Source organism: Lissotriton vulgaris, chromosome 6, assembly GCF_964263255.1.
Source record: "Lissotriton vulgaris chromosome 6, aLisVul1.2, whole genome shotgun sequence".
Classification (NCBI taxonomy): Eukaryota; Metazoa; Chordata; class Amphibia; order Caudata; family Salamandridae; genus Lissotriton; species Lissotriton vulgaris.
Genome location: NC_141694.1, coordinates 514,133,296 through 514,146,546, shown reverse-complemented (window position 1 = coordinate 514,146,546; position 13,251 = coordinate 514,133,296). Strand labels below are relative to the sequence as shown.

The following is a 13,251-nucleotide window of genomic DNA, read 5'->3' as shown; positions in this document are numbered from 1 at the left end:
CTCACCTCTCCAGTGGCAATTGAGAGTATACTGTCACCATTGTGCCTGTACTCTGAGGCTTGTTTTGCTTTCATTTCCAGCTCCTTCATGCTCCCTTCATGAGTCAGTGTCGGCTCCTTTTCAGCTAATGGTCTCTCAGACCTCTTGTCCAGGCTCTCTGTGCATCAGCCTTTCTCTCTTCTGCATCCCTCTGGGTCAAGACTCCACCATCTTGAGTTTGGACAGCTACAGCTTGAATATACTCTCTCTTACCTGTCCACCAGATCCGCTGGGGATGGGTTGTGGGCTGAGGTGCTGCTATGGACCTGGATTTGGCAAGGATTTCTCTTGTGTTGGTTGTCCTCTCACCTCTGAAACCCTGGTCAGGGGCCTGCCATTCCCCCTGCCCCAATCCTCCTCCTGCTTGTAAAGAACTGCACCTCCTCCTCCGTAGCCTGTATCTGGCAGGCTTCCCACCAGGCCCTTAGGGCCTTCTAGAGCTCCTGCCTGTTGGAGCTCCTGGTTGCTGTAAGTCCCTTCTCCCTGCAAAATTCCTTGCGCTCAACCACAGTGCAGCTCTCCAGATTATTGAGCTGAAACTCCATGCTTGCACGTAGGGTCACAGATGCACAAATTCAGGTGGTACCTATGTGAATTTGGAAAAAGCAAAATAGGTTAGTCAAGGACAATTTACAAAAAATCTAAATGGTAGAAAATTGTTTATATCGGAATTAATATGTTACACAAATTAATGAATCCCACCACTGAGCATCATGAGGAATTGAGTTATTGGTTGAGGGGGGGTGAAACCCTACTCAAGCAAAAGCCACAATCCTTGTCAGGGTGAACCACAAAAAGTCAGTAAACTAACCTTTGCTTAACACTCTGGTAGCTTGGCACAAAAGCAGTCCAGCCTAACTTAGAGATAGTCTGTAAAGTATTTAGGCAGCACACAAACACTAGTAAACTGATCACAGAACACAAGAAAAATCCGACGCCAATTTAGAAGAGCAGAGTAAAATTTTATAGGTTATTTGACATCAACATGACAACAATCTAATAAATAGAACTGGATAGATGCGATTTTAAAGATTTCAGGTAAGTATAGATCATAAAGACACAGAGAGGCACTCACAGTTATCTGGTCATGTGAGACCTGGAGAAAATCACAAGTTCAGGCAACCCAAGATGGAGCTTGTGCAGGATAAAAAGGGCAGGTTAGTCCGACTGAAATAGTTACCTTCTAAAGCCCAGCGCAAAGTCTTCTGTTCATGGTGGAGGAGTCTGCGAGAAGCAGGGAGAGCATAGCAGATGGTCATCGCTCTAGCCCGAAGAGAAGGCTGGGCATTGTGGATGATCATCATGGACAGTTGTCGCTACCACTCGAAGGTCCTGTCAGGTAGCATGGACTGTCCTTGCTGGATATTTGCATTGGAGGTCAAAGCAGGCTGTCTATGCTGTAGCGCAAAGTGCATATCTCACGTTGAGAGTTGGGTTCACCGGTGCTTCATGTTGGTGGGCAGCAATAACTGGATGCGAACTGGTCCATTTTTGTGTTCGCAAAGAGTCCAAAACTTCAGGATTTCTTCGTCTATTTCAAGGGGCGCTCAACTAATGCAACATCAAGGGTACAGGACCTGGGAGGAATGTCTTTGGGATCAGGAACACAGTCCAGCAGGATCTAGCAGGACTCAGGCAGGTCCATCATGTCCAGCCAGGTCTACCTGGGCAGCTGCAGAGAGGCCTCTAAATCTTGTTGTGTCTCTGCAACTCAGGACAGGTGGTAAATCAGCTGACTTTTGGAGTCACTTCAGCCTGGATAAAGTGCGCAGGCCCAGTGTTCTCTCTCAGCTAGCAGGACAGGCCACAATCAGCAGAGTGTCCTTCTTCTGCAATATCCACAGGTCCAGGAGTGTACTGAATAGCGGGTCTTAGGGTCCCATATTACTAACTGGTGCTCTCTCTAAAGTGGAAAAATATTCTACAGTTTTCCACCTACAGATATGTTCTGTGTATGTGTGCTGGGCCAGTTCTTTTAAAGTGCAAGTTTAGTAGGTGACCGCTCCGCCCCTGATGTATGTAGGATAGCCCATCCTGCCACTCCAATACCCTCCTTTCTGATGCTGTCTGAGAGGAATACATATTCTTAGTCATGTGACCCTAAAAGGGGCATTTTCAGAATTGTGACGTAAAACTCAACTTTACCATAAAAGAGGGTTTTAAATTATAGTTTCTCAGGCACCACACATGGCTTTCCTTCTGCTCCCAAACATTATCATGTATTAAATGTTATATTGTAACCCGATGTTATACTATGTGAGAAGTAGACATTGCAATAAGTAAAACTTAAAGGTATACATCCAACCTTTTGAATACAACACACCCTGCCCTATGGATCCAATCGCCTTTCCTCCTTCTGAAATTGATAAAATTAGTACCATTGAGTTTGGTAACAGTAAACATCTGTTAGTCAGTTCTAAGGTACACTTCTGGGTGAATGTGCACTTTACAAATACACATGTTATGTTATGTTACGCTACATTATGGGCTGTTTAAGGCCTACCCTAGGGGGGATGTATATGTAATAAAAAGGTAGGTTTAGGCCTGGCAAAACGGTTATTTGGCAGGTCAAAATGTCAGTTTAAAACTGCACAGACAGGCTGCAATGGCAGTCCTGAGACATGTTTAAGGTGTTACTTAGGTGGGCGGCACAATATTTGTTGCAGGACCACTAGTAGCATTTAATTTACAGGCCCTTAGTGCATGTTGTGCCACTTTACTATGTGCTTAAAAGCAAATTAAATGTTCCAAGTGGGTGTAAGCTAATATCACCATAGTTAAAAGAGAGAGCACAAGCCCTTTAGCACTGGTTAGCAGTGGTAAGTCGCACACATACCTAAAAGCCAACAAAAATGGGTTCAGAAAACAGGAGGGATGAAGGCAAAAAGTTTAGGGGTGACCTAGCACCAGAAAAATTCAGTTATTATTACAATAACTCTTCTCCCATACACAGTGTCAATAAAAAAGAGAAATTAACTTTCTTAAACTGTTCCTTATAGCAACTCCATCTGTTCCTCAGCCTTGTCGTACTATGAGATTCAACTATTTAGCTGTTACTGAGTTTATTATTAAATTGAGATACATTTTTGAACTAAAAATATTGTAAATAATTATTTACTTATTTATTTTTAAAAGCGCAACATTTACACCTCTAGGTATCTTAGTACGTTGAGCAGGTGCAACAATGACAGACAGGCAAAAAATAAAGAAAGGGCAGCGGTCAGCACGCAGAACAAGTAAATCTTGTTAGTTGGACCAAAGACTAAAATTATAGGAGATGGAAGGGAGATAGAAGGGTTGGTAATCCCTCATTTTGGTGCCTGGACCCAAAAAGCTCTATTACTTTAGTGGCAGGTGGAAAGTGAGGAACAATCAACAAATTATTTATGCCAGTTCAGAGGGTTTTTCCTGGAACAGACAGAGTAATGGATTGCTGGTCACAAAAAACTGGTCGGAATTTGCAACTAGTATTTTTACAACAAGTAAATAATGTTTCAAACCATCACATACATTAATAAGTTGTTTCATAGAATTCTGATGTGATTGGTGTGAATGATAAACTGACGTATGTCATGGATAATATTGAGGTAGTTTGAAAATTGCGACTCAATCCGATTTGTGACCATCACAGGGATGGCAGACCTCCCAACTCACGCAACATAGGCTCCCACACCATAGGCTCACTTCACAAGGTCACCTGTTGAGCAGCTCATATAATGAGGTTTAACGCAATTACCTGGAAACTCCTATAAAGAATAAGTTCCCAGCTAATTGTTTGGAGGCTCTGTGCGGCCGATGTCCATTACTGGATGTGAAACCTTCATAGGACATCAGCTGCAGCTTCATATTTTTTTTTTTGTGTGTATTAGGTGGAGGCAGTGATTTAAAGTGCCTCAGGATATGCTTAGCACAAGCACTTGCCCTTCTGAGGCCCCGCCCCACCTGACACATTGAAGAAGTTTCACAAACCTCAAAGAATTGACTTAGAACACATAATCAAGTTTTACAACCGTATTGTGTATGATCTGCAGCTGGGAGACAGTCTCTGGAACCCCAATGTGCAGGGCATTTCCATAATACATACCCAAGAGCAATAGGAATGTGGACCCACTCTTCACAGCATGTTAGTTTGCCTGCACAAAAGGAAGAATCTTCCACAGATGGTGAAGATGCAAAAGTTATTTTTATAAGAACTTTGGTAGTAAACATGAGATAGTAGTCAAAAACAAAGACCATTTTTGGAACTGCAAATAACAGCACTGGAAAAGCCACTAAGGAATCCTGTATTTATGTTCAATAGAACACTCTCCACCCAAAACCAACAATGTTGTGTTCTTACCACTGAGTTAAAAAAAATCTAGATCATTCAACTCTGAATGGCAGCAAGACATTGTACCACACAGCAAATAGTTACATTAACTTAGGGGCGCATTTACTCATGCAATGCGGCAAAGCAAAAGAACAAGCTGCACTGTGTTGTGTGAATGGTGAGAGCAGAATCGCTTCATATTTACAAAAACATTGAGCATTTATTTCTGCTCTCTCCTTGTGCTAGCACACTGTGTGCTGCCTTTTGCTAATGAGCTGAAGACGGCTGTAATGCCAGAAACCGGTCCTAGGAAGCTTGTTTCCAGTCCAGGGAAGGCATGGCTTGGCAGTTCGGGCTGGACAGTTCACATGAGGCACAGTTCAGACTGATTTTCATATGGCCATGTCTGAACCGGGGTGGTAGAGTGGGCTAAAGAACGGTGATGGATAAAACCCAGATCTGTTGACTGGGTGTGAGCGCTTGATTGGTTCAGATGCTCCGTCCCTCATCACCCCCTTTTGTACCGCTTTGTTCGCCATAAGTTGGCAGGGTATGCTCAGACGTGAGTCCCTTGCTCACTTTGCCACTGGATTCAAGCAAGCCTGGCTGAAGACGGCTGTAATGCCAGAAACCGGTCCTAGGAAGCTTGTTTCCGGTCCAGGGAAGGCATGGCTTGGCAGTTCGGGCTGGACTGTTCCCATGAGGCACAGGGTCAGACTTGATTTGCATATGGCCATGTCTGAACTGGTGTGGCAGAGTGGGCTAAAGAACGGTGATGGATTAAACCCAGATCTGTTGACTGGGTGTGAGTGCTTGATTGGTTCAGATGCTCCGTCCATCACCACCCCGTTTTGTACCCCTTCTTATGCCATAAGTTGGAAGGATATGCTCAGACGTGAGTCCCTTGCTCACTTTGCCATTGGACTCAACCAAGCCTGGCTGAAGACGGCTGTAATGCCAGAAACGGGCCCTAGGAAGCTTGTTTCCAGTCCAGGGAAAGCATGTCTTGGCAGTTCGGGCTGGACTGTTCCCATGAGGCACAGGGTCAGACTGATTTACATATGGCCATGTCTGAACTGGGGTGGCAGGGTGGGCTAAAGAACAGTGATGGATTAAACCCAGATCTGTTGACTGGGTGTGAGTGCTTGATTGGTTCAGATGCTCTGTCCATCACCACCCCCTTTAGTACCGCTTTGTTCGCCATAAGTTGGCAGGGTATGCTCAGATGTGAGTCCCTTGCTTACTTTGCCAGTGGATTCAAGCAAGCCTAACTGAAGACGGCTGTAATGCCAGAAACCGGTCCTAGGAAGCTTGTTTCCGGTCCAGGGCAGGCATGGTCTGGCAGTTCGGGCTGGACTGTTCCCATGAGGCACAGGGTAAGACTGATTTGCATATGGCCATGTCTGAACTGGGGTGGCAGAGTGGGCTAAAGAACGGTGATGGATTAAACCCAGATCTGTTGACTGGGTGTGAATGCTTGATTGGTTCAGATGCCCTGTCTATCACCATCCCCTTTTGTACACCTTTCGCTAATGAGGGTACCCTTGCACCATAATGCAACAGTGCCTGAAGTTCTTAGGTCACAGGCAGGATTGTTTTTGGGTATAAAGGGATACCATCCTGCACAGAAATAATCCTTAGAGGCATATTCTACTTTCTCTATGTGCTGCACAATGCAGCATACATGGAAAGAGAAAATGACAAGGAGAAATAAGGATACTTCTCGATGTTACTCCTCTGTTGGGTAGGCACACCATTTTGGCGCAAACCCAGATCTACAAGTATTTGTAAATGTGGATTTGTGTCAAAATAGCATGGGTGGATTCATGAGAATGCCAGTGCTCCACCCATGTAACGCCTACCTGACACAAAACAACATGAGGCAGCACTATTCACTGCATTGTATTGCTTTGTATTTATTAAACAACACAAAGTGACTTTGCATGGGTTAGTAAATGCCAAAAGTATTATTTGTCAGGGTGAAGAAACCCAGATACAAAATCATAGTAAATCTGGGCCATATAATTTAAATGAAACTGTGAAAAAGCTGGTGATTGAGGACCCAACAAATAACATGTTGATCATCCAAACAAAAGGTGGGGGAGACACATCCTGTGTCCAAATCTTCAAGGAGAATACAAACCAGTCTAAGCCAACATCAACAAAGTCTGCAACTCTGAGATCAAGATATCGAGACAACCAGGTTGGAGGAGTCAGAAAGATAAATGAATAAGAGCCTAGCCACCCCACCCTCATCCATGGTAGTCCACAGCTCATTATTATTATTAACATGTTTAACTCGAAAACCAGTCTAAGAGACATCATAAAGGCCATCAACGTTCAGATGGCAAGTCATCCAGTAGCCAACACAGTTTTTTCATGATCTTCCAGATGAGAGGAAACGACATATTTGGCCTACAGCACCTCAACTCAGTGGAGTCGAGATAGGCTACTCAAAGAGCACAATGACCAGTCAGTTCTTTAATACTTCCAATAAAAGACCATTGAAGTCTGAAAGATTGATGGCATCATTCAGCTAGGTGGAGATTACTGGAGTCAATGCATGAAAGATGGAGACCAGGCAAGAATCCCAAAGCTTTCCAGATTTTAGAAAAATTCAGGCTCTACTGACGTGCAGTTCGTAAGTGTCCAAGTGGAGTAACCATACAAATTTGCCCCCAGAAACCAGCAAAATCACCAAACGTTCTTTGACTTTATCCTTGCTTTTTACCCTTTATACTACTATTCTGCCTTTTGGCTAGGTTCACGCTATGCATTTGTTATGCTATGTTAGATTTTCCAGCGGAAATATACACTATGCATTGTCAACATAGGCTTCATCTCTCCCAGTGAAATGAAGTGTACAAACAGCTGGCCACAGTTAGCGAATGCATAAAATTGAAGTACTTAAACTGGTTTAAGTTGACCCCACTGGGCCACCGTCCTTTGGACAGTGTTGTCTTCCTACTACACGACATTACCACCAATATCATAGTCATCAGTTAAGAAATCCCACCTCTGCTTTCAGGTTTTTTAGGGAGTGTGTGTTCGAAACATTTCTTTTCATTAGGCCAATGGTTTTAATACTTACAGGGCTACAACAATGGAAGCTTATAGGCAAACTCAGTACCTAGCCTGGTGCAGCCGGGTTACACTTGACTTAACACTTTTCAAATGAATAATAGCCCCTTATAACCTCCGAAACCCTAAACCAGCCAAACTGCTTCTTCTTAAGTCCTCTGAAGGTTTGATATTCATGAGGCCCATCCCAAATGAGTACCACTGTTTTTCCCTGAGTCTTCAGCGTTCTGATGCTTGAATATTTACTCCATGTAAAGGTATCTTCAGCTCTCTTCACTGGGCTTATACCTGATGATATGATATGTCCTCTACTGAGAAGAAGTTATTCCCAGCCTCAGTCTGGTGCGAAGATTTATATCTGTTAATGCTTTAATGTATGTAATAAGGGTACCTTTCGAGTTCTTCTTGTATCCCACTTTCTAGACGTGGGTGTTGTAGAGATCTGTTCCTCCATTTCTGACTCCATTGCAATTTTGAAAGGACCTACATGTTTCTCACACACCACACAATGGATGATGTAGAAGGAAGCTCACAAAGATGTGCTCTTGTCTCCAATGAATAATCTATTGTGCTGGTCATTTTTTTGTCTTTCCTCCCAAAATGATCTCATTCCTTATCTCGAGCCCCCTATGCCACGTCTTGTTCTCTGCTTACCATCATGTCTTTGTTCCCGGTCGCTGAACAAGGGTTTTTTATTTTAGCCCATGGCTAGTGCTACCAAATTCTGACCTCTCAGGCTATCCTAAATCCTCCATTCCACATTCTATTGGTGTACAGGGCTAACTAACGGAGAGCCATTCTCTCTAAGAACGTGAAAGAAAGAAACATCTAATGGATAATGCAGAACAAGCCCACTTAATTCCTGATTATCTTTGTTTGATTACTTACTTCTCAGCACGCATCTCCTCTTCTTACGTATTGAATTATATAAATTAAACGTATTTTTCCACCCGCTCTGATTGTCATATATATTAAAAGTCACGCAGTGCAGCACAAGTCACCTTGCTGCGCTGTGTAACTTAGAAAGAGAAGGAATACTCAGGGCCTCATTTATGAGAAATGACGCATCGCTGTGCGAAAGCAGCGATGCGTCACTTTTCACTGCGCACTCCTTGCGACATACAGGAGTTACATATACGTAAGTATTTCTGATGTATCTGTAAACGCAAAAGTGACGCATTGCTGGAGTGTGTCACAAAAGTGACGCAACTCCAGCAATGGGTCCTTGCACATGGCGAAGCCCCATGTGAAAGGGCCTGCGTCACTCGTACGCCTGCTGTGACGCAGGTGCAAGATTTTGCTACGGCGTCCTAGAAGTGACGCAGTGAAATCTCATAGATTTCACTGCGTCACTTCTACAAGGCTTTTTGCGGGGGAACGCCCCCACCTGCATATATTATACCCGACGCAGGTATAATGTAGAGCAGGGGGTTACAAAGTGGCGCGTCTGCTTAGATGCGTCACTTTGTAAATAGCGAGCAACAGGAGGCATGTTTTACACCGCCGGTGCGTCACAAAAAAAAAGTGATGCATCGGAACGCAAAACTGACGCAAGGCCTCATAAATGAGGCCTTCAGAATTTTATATTATACTCTGCATTCCTGTCTTTTCCCAGCGCTGATGTCCAATGTGCTGCCTAGCACCAATGCAGGCACCTGTGCACCATAGTGCAAGGGTCCCTACATTATAAGCAGGATTGCTTTTGTGCAGAAAGGGCCACGTTCCTGAACAAAAACAATTATCTGAGGCATTTTCCTTTTTTTATGCAGCACACATAAAAAGAGGACTAAGCCTCTCAATATTGCCTTCCTGGACCAAAACAATCCTGTATGTAACACAGACACCCCTGCATTGGCACTAGGCAGCCAAAACGACTCCAGTGCAGGGGAAAGGGCAGGAATGTGCCGTAGTCTTTTAAAAACAGAGCATCCCTGCCCTTTTTCTGTCATGCAGTGCAGCACGGTGACTTGCTATGCTGCACTACGTGACATATCTCAGAAAAAGGCACCTCAGTGGGATGAGAAAGGGGGACGAAGTGTTATAAAGACGTGAATTTTGTGTCAAATTTTGATGACCTTTTAGTTGCCGGGCTGACAGCTTAGGGAACGAGAGCCATTTTCAGGTTGCATTTTGAACGTCATCACCAGCAAACGTTTGTGAGACGTCATTATGGCCGTTGCTGCTCAATCATTTGCAAATAACCAGGGGGCATATTACCAACAACTAGCGATAATTTTTGTCTCTAACTTGTTTAGAGACAAAAATTATCGCCGCACATCGGCGATTTTTATCGCAGATAAACCTTGCTATTAACAAGGTTTATCGCAAATGCGATAAAAAAACGGCCGAAATGCATGAATATCGCTGAAAAGTCCGCGATATTCATGCATTATCGAGCAAATGCTCTTAGCCATGTTATCCACCTCCCATTGGATAACATGGCTAAGAACTGCTCAGGGCAGGTGTTAGCGTTTGGAGATATTCGCTCTTAGCGCGAATATCTCCAAAAGTTGGTAATAGGAGATAGCGATGTTAGGGACTGTTTCCAGTCGCTAACATCTTGGCACGCCCACTTTGCATGTCATTAGTGATAAATATCACTGACATGCAAGGCAAGGCCCAAGATTGTCGCGATCTCCTATTAGCTGTCACTAACTGGTGTTAGCGACAGCTTGGTAATAGGGAGATAATTTTATCTCCGCTTTCTTGGCTTTTAAAGCCAAAAAAGCGGAGATAAACCCCCTTGATAATATGCCCCCAGATTTTCCATTAACTTGCACCAGTAGCCTGTAGTGAAAAATGGAATGGTAATTCAATTGCCAAAGGGTTTTTGAAAAGTGTTTGAAATAGTAAAAGGAGTAGGGAGGCTGGCTGGCCTCTGAGGAATGCGTGGCGAATAGAAACGTTAGTGGGATACGAATTATAACTTACTTTCGAACTGGGAACAGTAACAAAAGAAACTTTGAAATATGTGTCTCAAACAATTAAAAGCAAAATATATCATCTAACTTATACAATGCAAGCCAATATTTCACTTTGAACATTCTGCTAACGCACAGACCATTTTAACCTCTGGGACTTGTGATTTATGGGCTGCAGGGTCTCCAGAGTAAAATATAAATAGGTTTATACTCACATGGCCGGCACGGCACAGTGTTCATGTTTATGTGCGCGCGGGCAACAAAGCCCACTTACGTTATTGGCGCACGCTTCTTATCTCTTATTCTGTGATTTTTTTTGTGCAGGTATCTCACGCAGCAAACTCATACGTGGTAGACTACTTCTACAGTTATCTTTTTCGGGAAAAAAGCACCATCAAATAAAGACAGTGCGTGAAGGAGCTCTGCTTCCACAGGAATGCACCGGATTGCACGAGAGAGTAGTGAAAGACGTGTTTTCTTTTAATTATGCAAGCAAGCACACTGCATTTACCGGCATCCTAATGCATCCAAACAGTGGTTTGTATAACATGCACGCACACATCTGTGCTGTACACATCCCGCATGCGTTCCAGCCATGTACATTCGAGCTTTGCTCCCGAATTAATGAGTAAAATTGTAGTACGTCATCGCTGTGTTTCATTTTTACATGTGCTGAGCTTAACTGAAGAACACACTCTATTGTACGTTGGTGATGAATAGTAAAGTGCTAAAAGTGTTATGACGTTTCGTCAGTAGCATTAGACTTTTGTAGGTATTGTTTCCAAACATATGTAGATGGAAAACGTCAGTGGATTTCAGATATTTATATTTTAATGAGATATGTCAGCTCGCCCTTCCTATGTTTGAACTATTCTTTAAATCCAAATACACCGGAGAGTTCCAGCATCTTTATGTGTTTGATTTTGTGTGTAGTCATTTGCAGTTTACTTCTCTTTTTAATAGTATCTTTTACATTGGTGTTAAGAAGTCAGGAGTTTTTTAGACGTATATTCATCACCCTAAATATCATTAAATGTTACCAAATGCCCAATCTGGATGTAAACACTTTTGTATATCAATAAAAAAATTGTTCCAACCCGAAATGGAAGCAATAAAAAGGGCGAGTTTCAATAATCATTTGTAGAGTGTATTTTTTGAGGTACGTTCTTAAAGTGGCTTGGACGTTCTATATGAATATGCTGTATGTTGTATAATGCATCCCTGTCCTTTCCCTTTCAGGCAGTGAAGCTGCATTGCACTGCTTAAAGGTATGAAAAATCTAGGCCTAAATTACGCTTTCAACATTGTAAACGTGGGTTCAAAAACAAAGAAGAATGGAACGTGAGGTCAAATAAAAGCTAAAACTGGCTGCACTGTCACACCGGGCATGGGGCCACCTGTCTTTTATACAGATAGGGGTTAGATGGACAGAAATGTTATTTTTTGTATGGCTACATACCAGTTTAGAGTATGTCCCTGCTACCTGCAGCTCGGCATACACTCCACGCTTTGCCTTTCTCAAGCTCATTACCCCCAGGTCCCTCCGTCCTCGACACCTTCATAATAACAAGTGGAGATGATCATCTCCCGACAGAAAAAAACAAGAGGAATGCTGGGATACTAATACTGCCCCTCCCCCCGGGAGTACATAAGCAGTACTTACCCAGCAGCCCTCCTGTTCTTTTTTTCAGTCTGTCGACAGATTGGATGGTATGCTGGTGCTGCTCCTGCTGGGCTTGAGTGGCGGTGCTTCTCTTCTTCCCCCCCGCCCTGCTGCCTGGCTGTTTGGGCGCAGGGTTCTCTGGACTGCCTCCTGGCCTGCCGGGCTTGCTGGGAGTCAGTCTGTCTTGGAGCCAGTGTTCTGCTGTGCACTTCGTGCACCTACCGGTCCTTTGCGGCTGGGGCTGGAGTTCCCGGGAAGTGGCTTCCGGGTCACGGGCTCGTCTTCCCGAGCTTGGCCGGGGAGACGTGCCTCACTCGATGGCCTGCTGCTGTTCCTGGCTGTGGTGAAGGTGGAGTGGGGGCCTTGTTCCTGGGGTTGGCCCCCGCTCTGGGTGAGTCCCACTTGCGGGGTTTTCTTTCCTTCTGGCATGTGTCAGCCGACTTTGATTGGACGGCTCTCTTTCTCCCCGTGCTTTGTGTTTGTGTAGCGCTATGTGCCGAGAACTGTTCTTGCATTTTGCTTGTTGCCTACATTGGAATGGCGCGGCTTGCTAAAGGAGGGCAAGTGGAGTCCTTTCGGCTACTCTTGGGGAGGCGTGTGCTGAAACGCGATGTTCACCTCTGAAGCCTATACGCATTTCCCCATTCCTCACACTCGTGTACTTTCTGCAGCTGCACTGCGAATTTTAATGCTTTACTTCATGCCGATATCCAGTTTGGGTTCGAGTTCCCGAGTTGCCACGTTACGGATTCCATTCCAGTCGCCGGCCCGGCTCTGTGCCTCTGCGGCCCCCGCCCTGCTCCCGGGCTGCCTCGGTAACGGGGCCGGCGCTGCCCCTCGGCTGTGGCTGCTTCTGCTGGGAGTCCTCTGGGCTCCGGTTTACCCCTCTGTTTATGGCACGCCCGGAGCTTTGGTGGCTTTACCTCTGTGGATGGGATGTCCCGTTCTTGCTGGGGCTGCTTGTTTGGAGACCGGGCTTCAGACTCGGTGACTGTGGATATTTTCGGGTTCCTGCGGGTCCACTCGGCCTCTTCTCCTTCTCGGTTCGTTCTTGTGATTACCACTGGTAACGATGCAATGTCTCTTCTGGACGCCCACGTGGCAGTTCTTTCTTTCTTCTGGGGTCCCTGTGTGACTCGTCCGTTTGGCCCTGGCCTTTCCGTGCTTGGCCGGTTGGGTTTCGAGGGGTTGGCGTCCCTGGGATGCTTTCTTTTTGCGTGCTGCTGGAAGGACTTATG

The 13,251-nt window shown here is 44.7% G+C and overlaps 1 protein-coding gene across 1 annotated transcript in view; it reads left to right on the top strand.

Annotated features, from left to right (window-relative positions):
- IMPG1 (interphotoreceptor matrix proteoglycan 1) overlaps window positions 1-11,482 on the top strand; it is a 1,383,550-nt gene extending 1,372,068 nt beyond the window's left edge. Inside the window, exon 17 of the mRNA XM_086925652.1 lies at window positions 10,675-11,482. The gene's annotated coding sequence lies outside the window, so the exon portion shown is untranslated. The remainder of the gene's footprint in view (window positions 1-10,674) is intronic.
- The last annotated feature ends 1,769 nt before the right edge of the window (window positions 11,483-13,251 follow it).